Source organism: Corvus hawaiiensis, chromosome 4, assembly GCF_020740725.1.
Source record: "Corvus hawaiiensis isolate bCorHaw1 chromosome 4, bCorHaw1.pri.cur, whole genome shotgun sequence".
NCBI lineage: Eukaryota > Metazoa > Chordata > Aves > Passeriformes > Corvidae > Corvus > Corvus hawaiiensis.
In genome coordinates, this window is record NC_063216.1 from 45,978,139 (window position 1) to 45,997,018 (window position 18,880).

The window sequence follows — 18,880 nt, forward strand, 5'->3', positions numbered from 1 at the left end:
ACGCTACCCTCTGAAGCTCAGCTGTCATATCCCATGGCCTCACTCTTCCTGCTATCCTTAGGATTCTTTAGATATCACTCAAGGAGTGCTGCTGAAATCTTCCCAGTATCCCCAAGGACAGACAGTTACTAGGGAAGCTAAAAGCATAGAGGTCCAACAAAACTGGCACCCTGTCATGGTGTCTTTCCACCACAGTAAGCTACACACGGGTTATTCACAATAAACCAGGTGGCACCCAAATAATTTTTGCCTTCTGTCGTGGTTAGTCTCTATAAGGGCTCAGGAATGAATCAAGTCTATTACTCCATTTCATACATTTCCATAAGGTGGGGTGGCCTCCCTCTGGATACAGTGTCTAGAAAATAAAGTGTTGAGGTCTAAGGACAAAGGTTCACAGTCTTCTTAAACTGGCATAAGGTGATAACTTGCCCTTGGTCAAGGTGGATTGGGTTAGAGAACACCCAGGCAAACTCAACATCCACAGGTCCTGACAGGATATATCCATGAATGCTGCGAGAGCTGGTGAACACCATAGTGAGACCACTCACAACATCTTTGGAATGTCATGGAGATCAGGAGAGGTGCCTGAGGATTGGAAGAAAGAAAATGTCACCCTGGTCTTCAGAAGGGGCCAGAAGGAAGACTCAGGGAACTGCCAGCCAGCCAGCCTCACCTCAATCCCTGGTAAGGTTATAGAAAGGTTATATAGTGCTTCATTCTGGAAGCCATGTGTATCCACAGGGATGACAAGAAGGTGATCAGGAGTAGTCAGCATGGATTCACTGAAAGTAAATCATGCTTGGCCTACCTGATGGCTTTCTGTGACGAAATAATTATTTACCTGAATGCATGAGGAGACAGCAGTGAGTATTGTCCACCTCAACTTCAGCAAGGCTTTTGACAGTGTCTCTCAAAATATCCTTATAGGCAAACTCAGGAATTGTGGACTGGATGAGTGGGCAGTGAGGTGGATTGAGAACTGGCTGAACAGCAGATCCCAGATGGTCACAATCAGTGGCACAGGGTCTGGCTGGGGACTTGTCACGAGTGGTGTCCTGCAAGGTTCAATACCAGGCCTAGTACTGTTTAACTTATTCATTAATGACATTAAAGGCCTTCTCAGCAGCAAGTTCACTGACAACACAGAGCTGGGAGGACTGGCCAATACCCCAGAGTTCTGTGAGCCCTCCAGAAGGATCCTGACAGGTAGGAGAGATGGGCAGAGAAGAACCATCTGGAATTCAGCAAAGGCAAATGCAGGTCCTACACCTGGGAATGAATAAACCCCTGCACCAGCACAGGCTCGGGGCTGACCTGCTGGGAAGCAGCTCTGTGGAGAAGGATCTTTGGTTATGCATGTTGAAGGCATCCTCTGAGAACAGCAGAAGAGACATGAAGGGCAGAGTTTCAGTGGTCACAGATCCTGACATCTGTATGTTCAGGTGAGAGCTGGGAAATAAGCTTTGGGAAGGATGTTTTGAGATTTAAACGCCTAGCAGAGTTGGGGCAAAAAAATCGTATTCAAGTGCTTTTGTGGATACAACACATAGAACTTTGAAGGTACAAATGCAGCACACTTGGCAAATAAGCTTGGCAATTAGTTATGCTCTTGAGAACCAGTAACATACAATAAAAAGATCTATCATATTCTACAGATGATAGGAATTTTATGTATCACTTATGTATCTTTGGTATAGGTTTTAGCATATGGAATCAAAACTCATGAGCATGAGGAAAACCAGTGGATATCCACTGTGTCCTTTTCACAATACCATTCTGTCAAGCATAAATTGGTCAGACATTTCAACTTATTTACTGTCATTTCTCAGCTATAAATATTCCGAATGGTTTCAAATACTCAGACCTTGCCATAGCATCCACAATAATGAAAAGTGCAAGTATTTTGCAAACTGAACAGCATCTGGATTGTTCAACAGCTTAAAGATATGTAGCAGAAGTTAAAACTTGGTGAAGTAACCTTTGAAGGACAACATATTCCTCCTTTTAATATTTGTTGTTAACTCAGAGGATTCAGGTTAATTATTTTGCTTCCAGCATATAAATCAACAGTTTGACTTTGCTAGATGCACAGTTCTGTTCCTCTGAATCCTAGAAGCATACTGTTTACACAACATAATCAGCAAATTAAAATTATCTTGTTCACAGAGGATCTGGTTCCCACAAAATATCCACACCCTTCCTTGATCATGAATTATGGGTGTCTGGAGTCTTTACCAGAAACTTGGCTGGGCTATGTAAAATAATTTTCTGGAGAGTGTGTTTTATTTTGAATGAAGCAAGCAGGCAAGAGGCCAGTAGGATTAAAATGGATTCTTTCTTTAGAACAACTCACAAAATACAGCAGTTCCTACCATTTTGTTAGTGTTGCCTATTTCTTTCCAGATCCCTTTTCCAGGCTTTGACTGGTGCTCTCAAGTACACTCTGCATCTCTCAGGGCACATCAGAGGGTGGCTGCTGCCCAGGGCCAGTCGCCACCAGAGAGCCAGTGGACACGAGAACAAGGAGACTCTTATTGGAGCCCCAGCTGCCAAGTCACTGGGTCCATTATCCCAACCCTAGCATGAGGAAGGGACATCCATCTTTCTGCTCATTCAGCTTAAGGGAAATAATTCCTCCAGGTATGATTTGTAAATACTGTGATGCTTTAATTCTCTGAAATCATAAAAAAGAGCTCTCAGATTCCCTGATGAAAAAGGGAATGCTCTGTCTCTATCTAATATTATGTTGCGTTCAAAGCTCTCTGAATTTATTTGGACAGTATTAACAGAAGTTTATTGAATACGGGCAAAATAATAAATGAACCACATCCACAAGAGCTGGGATAACGAGGAACTCTGGCAGCACCAAGAACTGTCCTGCTTGACCAAGCACAATGCAGTTACCTTCTCCACTCCCAGCAAAATCTACCTGTGTGATCTCCTTTAAGTCACTGCAACATTTTTCTCCTTGTTGAATTTGATAAAAAACAGAGAAACCAGACAAACCTGAAACAAGAGATATGGACTTCCTTTGCTGAAGAAGAGGTACCCTGACAGTAACAAACAAACTTAACTTTAGTGTCATGAAAGATACCAGAATATTGTACAAAATACTTCTTGGTGCAATGAAATTAAACCAAATCATTTAGCGATGACCTCTGACAGGAGAAATCAAGTCTGTGTCTTAAACTCCTGCCACAATGATTGTTTCAATGTCAGTTGTCTGTCTGCTGTCATACCTGGAGAGCCCTGGATCCTGCCCTACGCCTGTGTCAGCAGAGCTGAAGTGTTTCTGAGGTCAAGCAGTAGCCACCCCTAAAGGCCCATGAAAGTACTTGCTCTTACCCACTGCCCTTGGGTCTTCATCATACAGGAACCAAGGCCACTGCCCTGAAAGAATAGATAATCCTTTTGCTATCTGACCTGCAGAGAGCCAAGAAATGGCCTCTCCCACAACGAAAAATCTTTCCTGCCTCATGACACCCTCATTACAAAAGTGGCCTTGCCACCTCTTTAATCACTACTCCTTTTTTCTTATTTTGTCTTGCACTGTTCACTGCTTATTAGTTTGCTCAGCTCAAGGAGTTTGACTTTTACAGGTTGTCAACACCATAGGGACTAACCCTTTCAGAGCACCCTGAGCTGTGGGAACAACTGCTCATCCCATGCCAGCCCCTGTTCCAAAACTGCTTCTTCCCTGTGCCACATCTCACAGCTGAGGCTGGGATGGACAGAGGTGAGCCCTTCTAGGCTAGGACAAACAACACTGAAAATGAGGGAGAAAAAGCATAAAAAACGCACAAGAGCCCTGTAGCTGCAATTGGCAGCTGTGTAGTTAGGAGGACTTAGAGGGCTCCAGAAAGAAAGCATTTCTCTGTGCACTTTCCAAGACTTGTTTTGAAAAGATGCCAGGCAGAGCTCTTCAGAGCTAAGTGCAAGAAGTAAGCATGATGGTGACATCTTTAAAACTGGCCAGCTACCAGTGGGCTTTTACAGGGCCAGAGTGATAAGGCTGGCAGAAGATTATTTTCTTTGTTGTTGTGAAATCACATAGTCCTACTTCTTACACCTGTTTAGGTATTTATCCAAGAATACGTGCTAAAAAAATACCTATGTCACTGAGACAAGAGCAATTTATTGTAATTTATATGAGAAGGTTGACATTCCAGCATTAAGTAAAAAAAATATTCTTGACATTTACCATTTTTAAATCCCTCTGGGCAGGATATCCAGTCAGACATTGCCACAGTCCAATTAACCAGATAAGAGGAGGGACAACAGTTAACATTCAAAAATACACAGTTCTCCCCCCTTCCCTTGCCTGAAAATAAAAAATAATTAGAGTAGGATTATACATTTGTTATCATGTGTATTAGTAATCGGCCCAAGGGCATGGAGAAGAGACCTTTTGACAAAGCAGAAATTAGTAAGAAATAACTTAGGGAGATCTGCTTAGAGCAGATTAGAATTGTCGTTGAAAAGGTTTCCCCCTCCCCAGAAGATGCTTGGAGTTGCAGTATCATATTAGAGGAAAATACTACAAAGGCTGCCAAAAAAGCATCAGAAGAAAATTAATGTAAGAGGAAAGGCTGAAGCCTGATGGTGTTCCAAAGATTACTGGCTTAATTGTCAGAATTTCTCTAGTCCGGCTTTTGTACTATCAGCAATAGGTCCAGAGTTAAAATAAAATAAGTGTGTTCTATTTCTACTTTCTGATACTACTGAAGTGGATGTAGCAATTTATTTCCTACATGTGGTATTTTCTTTGGCTTATAAGGGAACCAACACAGAGATCCACTGTATTGCAAAAAAAATTTGTATTTTGGTGTCAAAAAGGGTCACATTTCTGACTTCTGCTATTTCTGATTGAGTGACAATGAAAATTGTTTTCATGTGCAAGACAGATGGGTCATCTTGAAGCTTGTGGAAGTTAATTATGCTTCAAATCAGAGGGAAGAAGGAAAGGACTATTCCTGAAAATAAGTAAACACAAAAGATACAAATGTACTAAAAATTGTCGCCCAGCCACTAGAGTGAGAACTGGGAGTCAGGGGTTTTCAGTGCTTCAAACAAGTGAGAAATGGAGCCAGGGAGGGAGGGGAAGAGCAGGGAAATACTTCTTTCAGTGACAAATTCCATCCTACAGGTATATAAATATCCCCACACAAGAGGAAGAAGATCTGCCCAAGAAGACAAACAGTAAGACATGCTGATGAATTTATGTATTTTCCTGGTGTAGTTCCACTGCTGCATATCCTGTTTCCTTCTGGTCATTTAAGTATGTAAAAAACCAAACCAAACAAAGCAAAATTCACTAGTGCCCTTTGTACTGTGAAGTGGAACCAAACAAAGCAAAATTCACTAGTGCCTTTTGTACTGTGAAGTGGAAAGAGGAAAGAGAAAAAAATAATGCTGGTTCCAAGAGCACACACTACATCAATTTCTGTAGAAAAATTGAGGCTTGTAAGGTTCTATTAATGAAATAAATTCCCTGTGTATGACAAAAACTTCCTAACTTAAAGCTTTCACTGATATAAGTAGGTACATTCTCCTATGTACATTAAAGCCATCAGAAGCAGTTTTGTAATCACACTTCAGCTATTGCTTCCTGTCCAAGCACAGTGTAATCAGGAGAGGGAAGTGCTCCTGCCCTTAACTTAGAAGCCCTCAGTATGAAGTAGCAGCAGTTGTTTTTTTCCCAGATGAAAGACTCAAAAGCAGAACCATTTTTCCTATGCTATTTAATGAGATAAGATGAACCTGAAGTGAAATCTTTGCCTTAGAAGACGACCCTAAAAAATAATATTTGCATGCAATTGCACATGGTAAGATCATTCTTAAAAACACAAGACTTAAGTGCATGAGAGCAATATTTAACATGAAGAAGGGAAAGGTGGGTCCTCTTTAGTATCTGCAGTGTGAAATTCTGTGTTTTTTCCTGCATCTGTGGAATTTAACAAATATTCCCACTCAAGATTTGTGAGATTTGTTTTAGCAGAGCAGTCAGGAAAGTCTTTCTCTTTCTACCTGCTCTCCAAGATACTGTGGTAAAACAAACCATTCCTTTCTCAGTCTGTCTGCATGGTTCCTCATTATTAATTGTATTTCCCAAGCTTCAGGAGTGTCTTCATTAACCTTAGGAAGTCTTGTTTTCAAACTCCAAATGTGGTTTCTTCTCTGATCCTTCTTACAACCCCCTCTTTAAAATGAAAGGCTCCCATTCACAGTTACCCTTTCTTTCCTTCTCTTTTGCCAGTTTTCAGTCCAATATGCTCATTGTCCTTCTATTCCATGACTTCAGACCTTAGACATTTTAACCAACAGTGGAGAATGTTGTCAACTGCTTTCTGAAAAACGGAGTCTATAATATCCTTTCCGCTTCCTTACCAGGGCAGTAATTTCCTCAAAGAATTCCAACAAATTAGTTAGGCATGATCTCCTTTCTCTGAATTGATGTTAGCTGTCTTTAATCAAGCTCTGCTTTTCCAAGTGTTCCCTATTTGATTCCTTAAAGGAGTTTCAGAGTCTTTTCCCTTCAGTGAAGTTAAACTGACAAGTCTGATTTTTCCCAGTGTTTGGGGAAGCTGTCTCCTTTTTTTCCTTAAGAAAAAAGGATGAGAAATAAATTTCAAGTAATTTCAATAGCCTCCCATCTAGAGACACTTATTCCCCTGGATTCTTAAGCACCATTTTTGCTGTTAAGAAAGGGAATGCATACTAAGAAGACAAGGATGAGAATGAAGAAACACGACACTACAGATGACAACTTTGTGTAATCAGACGGTATATTTTGAAAGCTGGAAACCAGATAATAACAAGTAGTTCTGATGAAGCCTAAGATTTGCATGGATCAAACTCATGTCCAGTTCCTCCTACAGGCAAGCAGCAACTGGGACCCATACAACCCTACAGCACTTCCTCATGGACCTCACTGTGGAACATCTGCTGAAACGTGACATGGTTCGTGTTGAAGTCTTTGGTGCATGTACTTAAGGGGCTTTCAGGCTTCCCCCTGAGGTCTCCTTCACTTCAAGCATGAGTAAATTGGGAAGGGGGATGTGAGAGATTAGTCCATCAGTCTGCATGTCTTCCTGTACACACAAATGATGTAGTGCATGACCTGGCTTCATGATGGCATGAACCTCTCTGCACACATTGCTGAGTGCAACTGCATCTGTGTTGAAGCCAATTATTTGCCTTGCAGTGCCATAGCCTATCTCTTGCTCTTGGTGGATATTTGCTGGCCATATCCAGTAACCTCTCACTGCACTTGGGACAAGCCATGACAGGCAGGCAGACCACAGTGAGGTGGGAGGCTGTAACCCAGCCTCACCTGCAGTGCCTCAGGACAGGGCAGCCTGGGAGCCTGGCACAGGGCACTTGCCATACCCCACTGCTGTCACGCCTGGGTTTGGCCTTTTTTGTGGGTGGGTTTCATTGTAATCTTTCCATAAATCACCCCTTTCTTCAGATGCAAGCTTCATTCCCACTGTCCTCTAGGGACAGAGACAGAGGACAGACAAGAGCAGAGCTGCCTCGGGGAAGGGGACAAAGGCATGATCATACAGGATGGCTTTATACCTGGCCATTGCACCTGGTCTCATGAAGTAGCAAAATGCCCAACATGTAATTGCATTTGAGAAAAAAAAGAAGTTTTCACCACTGTCATTGGTAAGAAAAGGGAAATAAAAAGCATCAAAGAAAATAAGGAGGTTCTGCCTCTTCAAAGTATACGAGATTCACTCAAAGTTACAGCAATAAGCACATCCCATGAAACTTTACATTTTGGTACAAAATTGGATTGTATGCACCATGCATTTCTTGGATTCTCATCTCTGCAAGTGATATTGTATTGATCTAAGATTAGAAATAAGAAATCCCTGTGTCAGTAGGTTTCCATAGAGAGTGAAGGTGACTGCTGGATCCTTCTCATTTCAAACACAGATTGTTAACACAGATTGTTAACACAGACTGTTCTGGGAACACATAATTTACTGCTCAGAAGGAAAGGAGATTCTAGAGGCTGCAGAATCTCTCACAGGTAAGGAATATACATTTTAAAAGATAGCAGAATCAGTCATTAACATTAATTGTTCTTTTAACACTGGATAGCCCTCAAAGCTGTTTCTTTATGCTTAAAAGAACAATATCCATTTCCTACTTCTGAGTCCACTTATTTCCTTCTTGCCACTAAGCACCATTCTTAAAGCATCAGAGTTCTGGAAAGGGAGTTTCATAAACTCTCTCTTAAAACCTTTTCCCTCTTTAAAAAAAACAACTCCCCCATAAAAACAAACAAATAAACAAAAACCAAAACCCAAAAAAAGATAGGTTGTTTGCTTTTGTTACTCCTACACTAAAAGTATTCAGAACCTCATCTCTCTGCCATTCTTATTTTCTTTCTTCCTGTTTCCAGATTTCATGACCCATCCCTTTGTCCTTGTGCTAAAATTTCCCTTTGACTTAAATATATCTTTTTGTTTCCTGGAAGGTCTCCTCTCTTTTTGCCATTCTGCTTCCTTTCTCATTTCTGATGTCTGCTTTACAAAGTCTTATCTCACTCATGACAGCTTGTCTAAAAAATATTTTGGATGGATTTGTTCCACTAAGCTGGAAGTCTTTTAGAGTTTTGATTTCAGGAGGAAAGTGACTCAGACAGATCTGCTGAACTGCAGGTAACTGACCTTAGCTTGTGGCATATCTCAGGTAAATTGTGTCACTTTGAAACACAGCAGAAGGGATTAAAACTAATATTTGAGACAGGAGCATAAGCATGGTCATTCGGTTGTGTTGCTTAGACTTGTTCTGGAACAAAATACAGCAGACACCCCAGCTTCTGTAAATCTTACTCCATTGTCTGGGGTTTTTTTTTTTCAGAACTGATGAGAACTAATGGTCTGTAAAAGGCAGCAGACAATCCTACTTTACGAAACAGCTCCCGGGGCTAGTACAGGATCTGGCAAAATGGTGAGGGTGTCAGCCCAACACTGAAAAGTTGCTCTTACAGTCAGAGAAGAGGGAAAGTAGTGGCATGGGAGCCTCAACTGCCAGCCCATGGGTTAAAGCATGGTACCCTTCCCAGCCCTGGCTGGAGGGCTGAGCACACAAGGATGAGCTGGAGGAAGCTGCCAGCAGAAAGTGAGTTTCATAGCATTACTCAGAAAGCCAAATCATATTAATCTTATAATTAATTCCTGCAATGCTAATGAAGGATAGCCTTGCAAGACTGGTGAAAGGACAAAACAGGGACACTTTAAAAATATATATTTATAAACTAATTGGGAAGTATATTGTGCATGGTTTTATGCAGCAGTCAGATGACCTTCTTCTTTTGTAACCAGCAGCTTTTCACCACAGTGGACACACTGTCTCCAAGGCTGTCCAGTGCTGTGTAGAACCCAACAGAGGAGCAGAAAGAGCAGGCACACTTAATCCCTGACATTTCAGTCCCATGACAGCCCAAGCAGGCAGCAGTAACTCCATTATTAAATCTCAGCCCAACTCAGAGAGTGTTTCCAGACCTTCTTCAAAACCAATAAAACACTATTTTTAAAAAGCCAGGAATGCTGGTGTTTTGATGAACCATTAAAAGACACATTCTACTGCTACAATTTTATCATTTACCTATGTTACTAAGACTTACAGCAGCTTCTTCATATTATCAGGTTTGACATTTTTGATAGATTTCTAATTGACCTGACATAACTGCACCTGAAAATGTATTCTTGCTACATATCTGATGCCTTATGCAGTTCCACTAAAAATACTGTGATTCAGCAGATTTTACACAGTTTGAGTTTGCCTTGAAAACAGGCCTTCAGTTAAAGATGTACCTTCTTTCTCAATTCCTATTCACAGGTTCTTTTTTTTTTGGCTAGCTTTCCTATGCTGACTGCTAGGCTGGCCCTCAGCAGACCACCCCACACCACTCACCCTTAGACCTCCACATGAGTGCAGATGCTGATTTTGTCTTTTTGATTCCTGCTGTGCCGCTTGTCCTGACTCAGCATCCTGGTGAGAGCAATGTGATTACTGCTACCATTGTCACTCAGCTGGTGAGGTTCCTTGCCGTGGTTATTTGCCTGTGGTAGCTTCAAAGACCATCAGCATCACCTCCCTGGGGTTTACCAGATGCAGGTTAGCAGTTGCCTGCTTTGTACTACATGACCATTGCAAAAGGACTTATGGAAGAAAACCACAAAGAAATGAACTGTAAGTGCATCCCATCCTCCTCCTGTGGTGGGCCCAGAAGCCACAGTGTTGTGAGTCTGCCTCAGTGAGAAGTGATTTCTTAGCTGACATTTGGGCATGTGGAAGGCTAATAAGTGTTCACGCTGCTTTTCAGCCAGCTAATCAAAATCGGTTGTGGTTTATTTCTAGCCTTCACCTCCATATGCACCAAGGAAAAATGTCACTGTACCGTCCACTGAAGTAATCTGTATTTTTTCCATGTCCAGTCAACTCTTGATGATATTCTCCATAGACTAACACAGAACATATGTAAATTGGAATGTAAGAACATATTTAGTATATTTACCTTTGAAAAATGAAGTTATGATGAGGAATGAACATCAAGGGGGAAAGGGGTGGGGAGATGGCTGGGAATATGTCATCAGGGCACAGCTAATCTCCAATCTGGATGCGCTGTTCCCAGGTGATCAAAAGCTGACTGAGTTTCAATCACAAATGTGGCTCCTTTCTTTTCTGCCAAGTGAGCTTGAACTCTCTGGGATAATCTACATCTTTTTCTCATTGCAAGACTTGGCACTATTCAGTAGAAATAGCATGCTTTCTCAAGGAACTGCAAGAGTAATGGAGGCTGAGGCTTTTTGAATCGTAGCTGAGATGCATTAGCAAAGCTGTGGGGTACTTCCTGCAGCACCTGCCTGGCAGCACTGGGAGCTGATGGGTTTTCCCTTTCCAGATCTCCAGATGAAAACGGCTTTTAAAGAGGCAGCTCCTATTGCATGCTTGGTTTTGGCAACTAAAGGCTGATGCTTAGCTGGGAAGAGAAATCATCCATTCCTTTTCATCGTGACCTCTTTACCTTAGCTTCACTCCACATCTGGTCCTCTTACCCTAAGCCGCTGCCTGTGATACACCCTTTCTTTTTTCTATTTTTCTCCCTTTGTAACTTATCCCCCTCTTATGTTACCACCTTTCAAAATCATAATAGCTTAACATGATGTTTCCTGCTATCATTCCTTCCTCACCTCCTCACCTGTGGTCCTGGTTGCAGCCGTAAGCTCTCTGGGAAATGGGCTTCCTCCACCTCCTTTCTGCATTTGCTGGATGGGGGCCCCAGGCCTGGTTGCTCTGTAGGCTAATAAACATGCATAAAAGTAGTGATAACAAGTAGCAACTCTGCTCCTCAACTAATCAGTTCCTACTGATATGTTGAGTACTTTTTTCTTTAGAAATTGCATATCCAATAGCAGAAAATGGGAATTAATCTGTAATTTTATGTGTTGCCAATTCAAAGGACAGTAATCACCTCACCTGAGTTATGCTGCTGACCTGATGCAAAATGAATTTGGAATTCAAGTAATGGGAATACATTTTTCAGTAATCATTTGAAGATGGAATTCCTGAAGAAATTAGTGAAAATTTTTGCGTAAGAATCAATAACAAGAAAGTCCTGAACTGCTCCTTAAGAGTCCACAAGTCAAAAAAGTACTGAACTTCATCCAATAAATAATACATCGTGAATTGTTCGCACAGCTGTGCTCTACTTTCAAGGGAAGTTCAGGGGGTCTAATAATCCCTCTTCATGCAGAATATTTTGTTACATGGGGAAAACAGTAATTCAGAGGATTCTCAATTTTTCTCCTGTAATAAATTAAGAAACTTTGATTTTGGCATTTGCAGGGAAAACACTTTTTTTTCTTCATGGCTGTGAACTATCTCAGAATAGATTTTTTTTAAAGGAAATTACTAGCATGGCTGCCATTAAACAATGAGCATTGGTCCAGTAATTACTACACAGTCCCAAATGATGTAGTACAGGAAAATATATTTATCCCAGAGATAGTGTGTGGTAACTTATGGTAAAAGTTGCTTCTTTAGAAGCAGCCACCACAACTCCATCTGTTTTAGCTAAAATAGCTGTCCAAGTGACCCCAATTTCAACTTTATGAGGCTCATACTAATAGGGAAACTGAAGAAAATGAGACAGAGTTTAGCTTCATGTCACTACTCACATTTTCAAGCTCTTTATCAAGTATCTCTTAAAAGTGTCCTGTATGCTAGAGCTCCAAACGTCTGTCTGCAAGTGATGGACTCATCTTTAAAGAAACAGACCCACTTAATGTGTCGAGCTACAAACATGAGCCTATTGGTGCATATGAACTAACATGTCACCCTGTGATTGATGTTTCCCTATTACTCTGCCAAAATACATTAAGTTAAGCTCCTTTTCATCTCCACAAATAGTAGGGACTACAGATGGCCCTCATTTGTAATCCTCAGGAACTAGCACAACCAAGCAATGCGAGGGGGTGTCGGTACCCATTGCCCGCCTGAAATGGATTAGGGAGATTTCAGTATGGAGCAGCGTTGCAGGAACAAAGTAACATAGCAAGAAATAATGGAAAGGAAGGGGTGCTGACAGTGGCTGCAGGCATTATCGAACTATGCAAATGACAGTACTCTCTGAGCAGACAATCACAGAATCACATTGTCACAGAATCACAGAACAGGTAAAGTTGGAAGGGACCTGGTTCAACCTCCCTGCTCAAGCAGGGTCATCCTAGAACGTATAGCACATATGCATCCAGACAGTTCTTGAATATCTCCAGTGAAGGAGACTCCACAACTTCTCCGGGCAACCAGTGTTCCAGTGCTCAGTCACCAGCAAGGTAAAGAAGGCCCTCCTTGTGTTCAGGTGGAACCTCTGGAACTTCCTGTACATCAGTTTCTGCCCATTGCCTCTTGTCCTATTGCTGGGCACCACCAGGGAGAGCATGGATCTATTCCAGTGACACCCTCCCTTCAGATAATTACAGACATTGATGAGGCACCTTCTCAGTTGTCTCTTCTCGAGGATTAACAGGCCTAGTTCCCTCAGCCTGTCCTCATAAGAGAGATGCTCCAGCCCCTTGATCATCTTTGTAGCCCTCCACTTGACCTGCTCCAGGAGCTCCATGTCTCTCTTGTACTGAGGAGCCCAGAACTGCACACAGCACTCCAGCTGTGGCCTCACCAGGGCTGAGTAGAGGGGCAGGATCACCTCCCTTGACCTGCTGGCAATGCCCTTCCTAATGCACCCCAGGATACCATTATCCTTCTTGATGAGACGGGCACTCTGCTGGCTCATGGACAACACGTCCACCACGCCCTCCAGGTCTTTCACTACAGATCTGCTTTCTCAGCAGGTCACCCCCAGCCTGTGCATGAGGTTATTCAGATTCAGTGATATTTTAGCAGTGTGCATGACTCAAATCTGCGTACTCTCTGGTGGCATTCTGGTCCCACTGAATTTCATGGCTCACCTACTGACTTCAGTTTTGGTCAGGATTTCATCATGGCCTGAAGATTGTTGAGGTCCTGATGAAAGGCAGAAAAAGGTGGAGGTTGTTTCTTGGCACTCTTTGTCTAGTGAGCTTGTGTGACTGGGAGATGGCTGGGCATCTGCTTTTTGTAGCTGTTCTCCTGTGGCCTCAGACTCTTCACTGGAGGTTCCCACTGTAGGTGTCTTGGCTGTAGCTGGTCATAGAATCATGGAATGGTTGGAGTTGGCAGGGACTTTAGAGATTGTCTAATTCTAATTGCCTTTCCATGCACAGATACACCTTCCACCAGGCTGCTCAAAGCCACATCCAAGCTGGCCTTGAATACTTCCAGGGATGGGGCATACACAACTTCTCTGAGCCTCACCACCCTCATAAGTAAAGAATTTCTTCCTTTTGTCTAATCTGAACCTACCCACTTGCAGTTGGAAGCCATTACCCCTTATCCTGTCACTACAGGCCTGTGTGAAAAGTCCCTCTTCAGCTTTCTTATAGCCTTCTTCATGTACTGGAAGGTCTCCCCAGAGCCTTCTCCTCTCCAGGCTGAACAACATCAGCTCTCTTAGCCTGTCTTCAAAGAAGGAATGCTCTAGTCCTCTGATCATCTTCATGGCCCCCCTCTCGGCCCACTCCAGTGGGTCCACAGGTCAAGGGAGCTGTGGCCAACAGACCTGGGAAGAGGAGCTCTGACTGCCCAAGACATGTCTTCTTGGAAAGCCATGCTGTGTCAGTAAAGAGAGGAGATGGGCCCTGTATCACCTTCACCAGGATGAGGGCCAGTGGCAGGCAGGGCCCCAGATGTCGGATTTCTCAGGGTTGCACACACCCTACCAAATGAAAGCATTTTTGCACACAGCACACGTGTGTCTCCTCACCAGTAAACATGTCCTCTCACTGTCATCAGAGCTCAAGCACACAGGATCCACCTCAGGCAGCCCTTGGCTCTGGAGCCTGCCAGTCCTTCTGTGAGAAGAGGAGGGGGATGGGAGGTGGATGCAGGTCTCCGTCTACCATGGGTTTCATTTTACCTTGTGTCAAAACTATTCCCACCTCTCATGTGAAGGGAGTGATTGCAACACAGATAGTCTTCACTTGATGCATATTATGAGAGTGAATTTATGTCACCTCACTTTTTACAAGAAGAGAAAAAAAGCAAAGAAAGCAAACAAAGATTATTTTGAGAGAGGGATTTGTGGGGCAGAGGATGGCAGATGTGGCTGTGAGAAGACGGCTCCAAGTGCAGTTTGGAGGCCAGGCAGGAAGGGAGCCCCAGCCTCCAGACAGCATAAGAGATAATGAAGGTCTTTCCAGACACCATTATCTGCTTCAGCAAAGCACTGGGACTGGCCGATGGACCTTCTCCAGGGAAAGATGTATGCAACTCCTTGGAGGTCCATGCCTAGCCAGGGGAATGAGGCTGGTGTGGGTCTAGACTCAGAAACTGCAGAGACAGAGATGTCTACCTACAGGTGCTAAAAAAGCTAGCAGAGAAATTTTCTTGCTTGCGTCCTGTGAAAATCTCCGTTCTCAGGCAAGCTAGCTGTAAACAGTGTACAGAGTTTTGTAAACCAAGACTTTCTCTCACAGGTGCAAACTTGTTATGCACAGTCTTGTTTTCCACACTGAAGGATTTATTTTGAAATAGGCAACGTAGCATTCAGCCAATCACTCTGGGAGGTGTATGGTCAAGCACCCAATAATGTCATTTCTCTATTTCAAACCAAGTTATATAAACAAGGTGATAATTAATTAAATAAACCCATTTATCCTGGACTTCTGTGTCGTTCTTCGTGCCGTCCCTGTGGACAACAGCAACATCTGCATCTTCTGCAGGGTTGCTGCTTGCAGCCACACAGAAGTCCGGCTGGATCCTGGACATGTGACAGAGGAGCAGACAGCATTCTTCCACATTTTTACATGGTGTAGTTACTCCTGACTGACTGTGAGTAATAGCAGAAAGGGCTTTCTGGAGCTGGCACCAACCTCTGGCACTTCTGTGTTTTCCCTTCTGTGCCACTCACTGCTTGCTTCATCAGTCCAATGTAGTGCTGCAGCTGGCTCCTAAAACCCAACATTCCTGACATGAAACTCACTGTCTGATAAGAACTCCAAGTCTGGCTGCTCATCCGGGGTAGTGCCATGGTAGCATCCTTCCAACATCCTTCCTTCCATCATGCTGACAGTCACCACCTTGCATTTTCCTCACTCCTTTCTTGACTCTCTGTGCAGAAAGAGATGTACCAGTGCATGGGATAAACAAAGAATATCCCAGCCTTCTCACTCTGAGCAGGCCCACACAGCCTCTCTGTGTCCCCAAGGACTGGGGGCAGCTTCACAGTATCTTGCATAAGTGCACTTATCCTCATTCTGCACCTTCCCTGGGATGCCTAAGGCCCTCAGCATCATGGTCGTGGTTGACAGGTTCCCACCACCTTTCACCACCCACATTTTTCCCTCTCCTTCTTCCACCACAGAAAGCCTCAAGATGAACTTTCATGTGAGACAGGGGAGCTTAGGAGCTCCCTCTGGCCCCAGCAAGAGAGACAGTGGAGAAAGAGGGAAAGGTGAGCAAGGGATGGGGAGGAGATGACATGGTGAGAGAATCAGGAGGCTGGAAGGATGGTCTAGGCAGAGGGTGACTCTGAGGTAAATGGCTCCTCCCATTCATGCTAAATTGTGAATAGCTTTTCCTTTACATTAAATAGCAAAATTCATAAAATTGTATAAATTTTCTTGTCAGAGATCCGGTCTTAGATATTGGATTCAATTGACTGACATATCTTTATCTTAATCCAGTTGAATTTAGATAGGACTGAATTTAGAACCGAGTGTATCAAACCTGAGCCAAATGCGTTTTGCTCTAGAGTTTAATATAGCAAAGATTTCAATAATCATATTCATAGGATTCCAATTAGGATGAGGTTGAAAATAATGATACAGTACAAAGATAAATGCACTTTGGGTGGTAACTAAGTACTGAATATCCAACATCATATATACAGTGATGACACAGGTATTAAATGTGTGTGTAAAGTATCCATATGCAAATTGTTGACTGAATCTTATATCTGTGTGCATAATAACATGCTTCCTTCTCTTATCTGGAAAGGATGTAGGCTGAACTTCTGCATCTGCTTTTCGAAACAAAAAGGACTCCTGAAATGGAACTCATAGTGCAGGCTGGTCTATATTTTCAGGACAGCTGAAAAGGTAGTAAAACCAGAATTATTCACTTCTCTTAAAATGTAAGTTTTGCAAATACTTGGATATTTCATACCTACAGAAAGAATGTTCCCTCTTGGATACAGATAGCCTGATCCTACAACCATTCCAGAATCATAGGGAATGAAATTGAAAACAAAAGCCATTTTCACATCTGCTGTCAGTCTTCATTTCACTTTCTCATGAATATTTCTGTGAACAAGATTTTGTTTGCAGTGGAGTCAAACAATTGTGGGCTTTCATGTGGGGCACCATTGGTACTGATGTGGCCATGTTCAGTCTGTGGGTTTTGAAGGCTTGGGAGAAGAACCAAGTGTTCTAAGCTTCCCATCAGTAAAAACATAAGTAGGTACCTTACTGAAGAGAGGGACAAGAGTCTTGGAGAGGAACTACACAATATAACCCCAATGTGAAGACAAATCCCATGGTCTGTGTTGATATTAATGTGCTAAAGGAACTTGAAGGAACTTGAAGGAATCATGTGGGATAACTGTTATGAATACTTTAAAATCTTGTTAACTCATTTATTTAATCTTTTTTAAGAAAAATGGTGGAACTATCTCCCAGTATTTCTTTGTGTTACACAGGAGATGCAATCCTGATTCTTTTAACAGCAAGAATATCACAAAAAAAGGATCTGGTCTCTAGTAAGTCTCCTCAGAGGGGTTACCTGCTGTGGTGCAGCACAGCTGTTCACTGCCATGAGATCTAAGGACATCCTGTAAGGTGGCTCGGTCAAGGAGTCCAAGCATGGTTAATTCTGGAGACTGTGGGAGAGAAAGTCTTGCAAAGCAGCAGGGCTAATGTTATTGGACTGGTATGTGGTTTGCTATAAATCAATTCAAACTTTCCTCATTGTAGTTTTTGTTCTGCTAAAACAACCTTAAAAAAAAAAAAGTAAAAATATGTCTTTTCCACTGGAACATAACATCTATGTTATACCAGTCAGCAGGTAACCTCTGCAATATTATATGTTCACTGTATGTCACTGTAGGAAAAAACCTTACCTTTGCAAATAGTGTTTTTTTCAAAGTGGAGACAAGCAGTTCACTACAAAGTTATTGTATTAAAAAGTTCGACTTTTCTGATTATTCTTTCTCTCTCACCAGAAATATGTTCTAGTTCAATGCATTTAAGTGGAGTTTGAATTTTTCTCTCCCAAATCTCTCTTTAAAATCTCAAATGCCAACATAACTCCACAGTTTCTTCTCTTACCAAAAGTCCCCTTTCTGTGGGCCGTGGGGGGGTCTTTCCAGGGGCTAGCACAGGATTTCACACAAAAAACAGCCTTCTGCATCCCAGTTTCTTATTTAATTTCTGGATCATCTGCTCAGTGGCAGCATTTCAGCTGTTCATGGAGTTTTCCAGCGTCCCGCAACCTCCAGTGGGTGTGCCGAGGCTTTTGTTTCATTGTTGGTTTCCCTGCTATGCTGCCAATGACTGACAGCACACATACGCCCCCTGAGAGCACGATGGACTGTGTATAGTTCACCAGGGACATCCTGGCGGCTTGTGAACCGATGCAGGAAATATTGTCAACTATGTGTTAGTGATATATCCCAGCTCTTCTCATGACTCATATCTTTGAAGGTTTTGTATTTTCTTTTCTACTCCAGGAATTGATGGTGCCTGGAGTAACCCAAACCTGGTCATTACCAATAAATACTTGGTTTAACACATCCTAAGGTAACTAATTTGCTTTAAGAGAACCGACTGAGAAGTCATTTACTTAGTCCTCATGATCATATCCTAACCAGGTGCCTAATTTACAGCTGATTTATCAATGTGAATCTTTAAAAAGCAGACTCCTGTGAGTCCAGCTGCACAATTTGAGATGAAAATGAGCCATGAAGGAGCCATGGGATGCGGAGGAGAGGGCACGAATGGCAGCGCTGCCTCTGGGAAGTGCTTCTCCTGCACCAAGGGGCAGCTTGGCCTCCCCACACCCAGGATCACAGTCCTGACCTGGGCTGTGGCCACCTGCCCCACTGCAACCCTCCTCTCTGCACTGCACTCACACGCCTTTGGTGAACAAATGCACTGCACCTGCTTATGGTGTACATGCCTCGCACCCACACCGTGCTGACTCACATCCCGCACACACATCTCACAAGTTCACAAACACATCTTGCACATCTGTTCCCAGTCTA

General features: G+C 42.8%; 1 long non-coding RNA gene across 3 annotated transcripts in view; it reads right to left on the reverse strand.

Annotated features, from left to right (window-relative positions):
- LOC125325590 overlaps positions 1–12,281 on the reverse strand; it is a 68,041-nt gene extending 55,760 nt beyond the window's left edge. For all 3 annotated transcript variants that reach the window (XR_007203416.1, XR_007203415.1, XR_007203414.1), the window contains exons 1-2: positions 12,201–12,281; positions 11,222–11,323 (exon numbers count right to left, since the gene is read on the reverse strand). This is a non-coding gene — a long non-coding RNA (uncharacterized LOC125325590). The remainder of the gene's footprint in view (positions 1–11,221; positions 11,324–12,200) is intronic.
- Between the last annotated feature and the right edge of the window lie 6,599 nt (positions 12,282–18,880).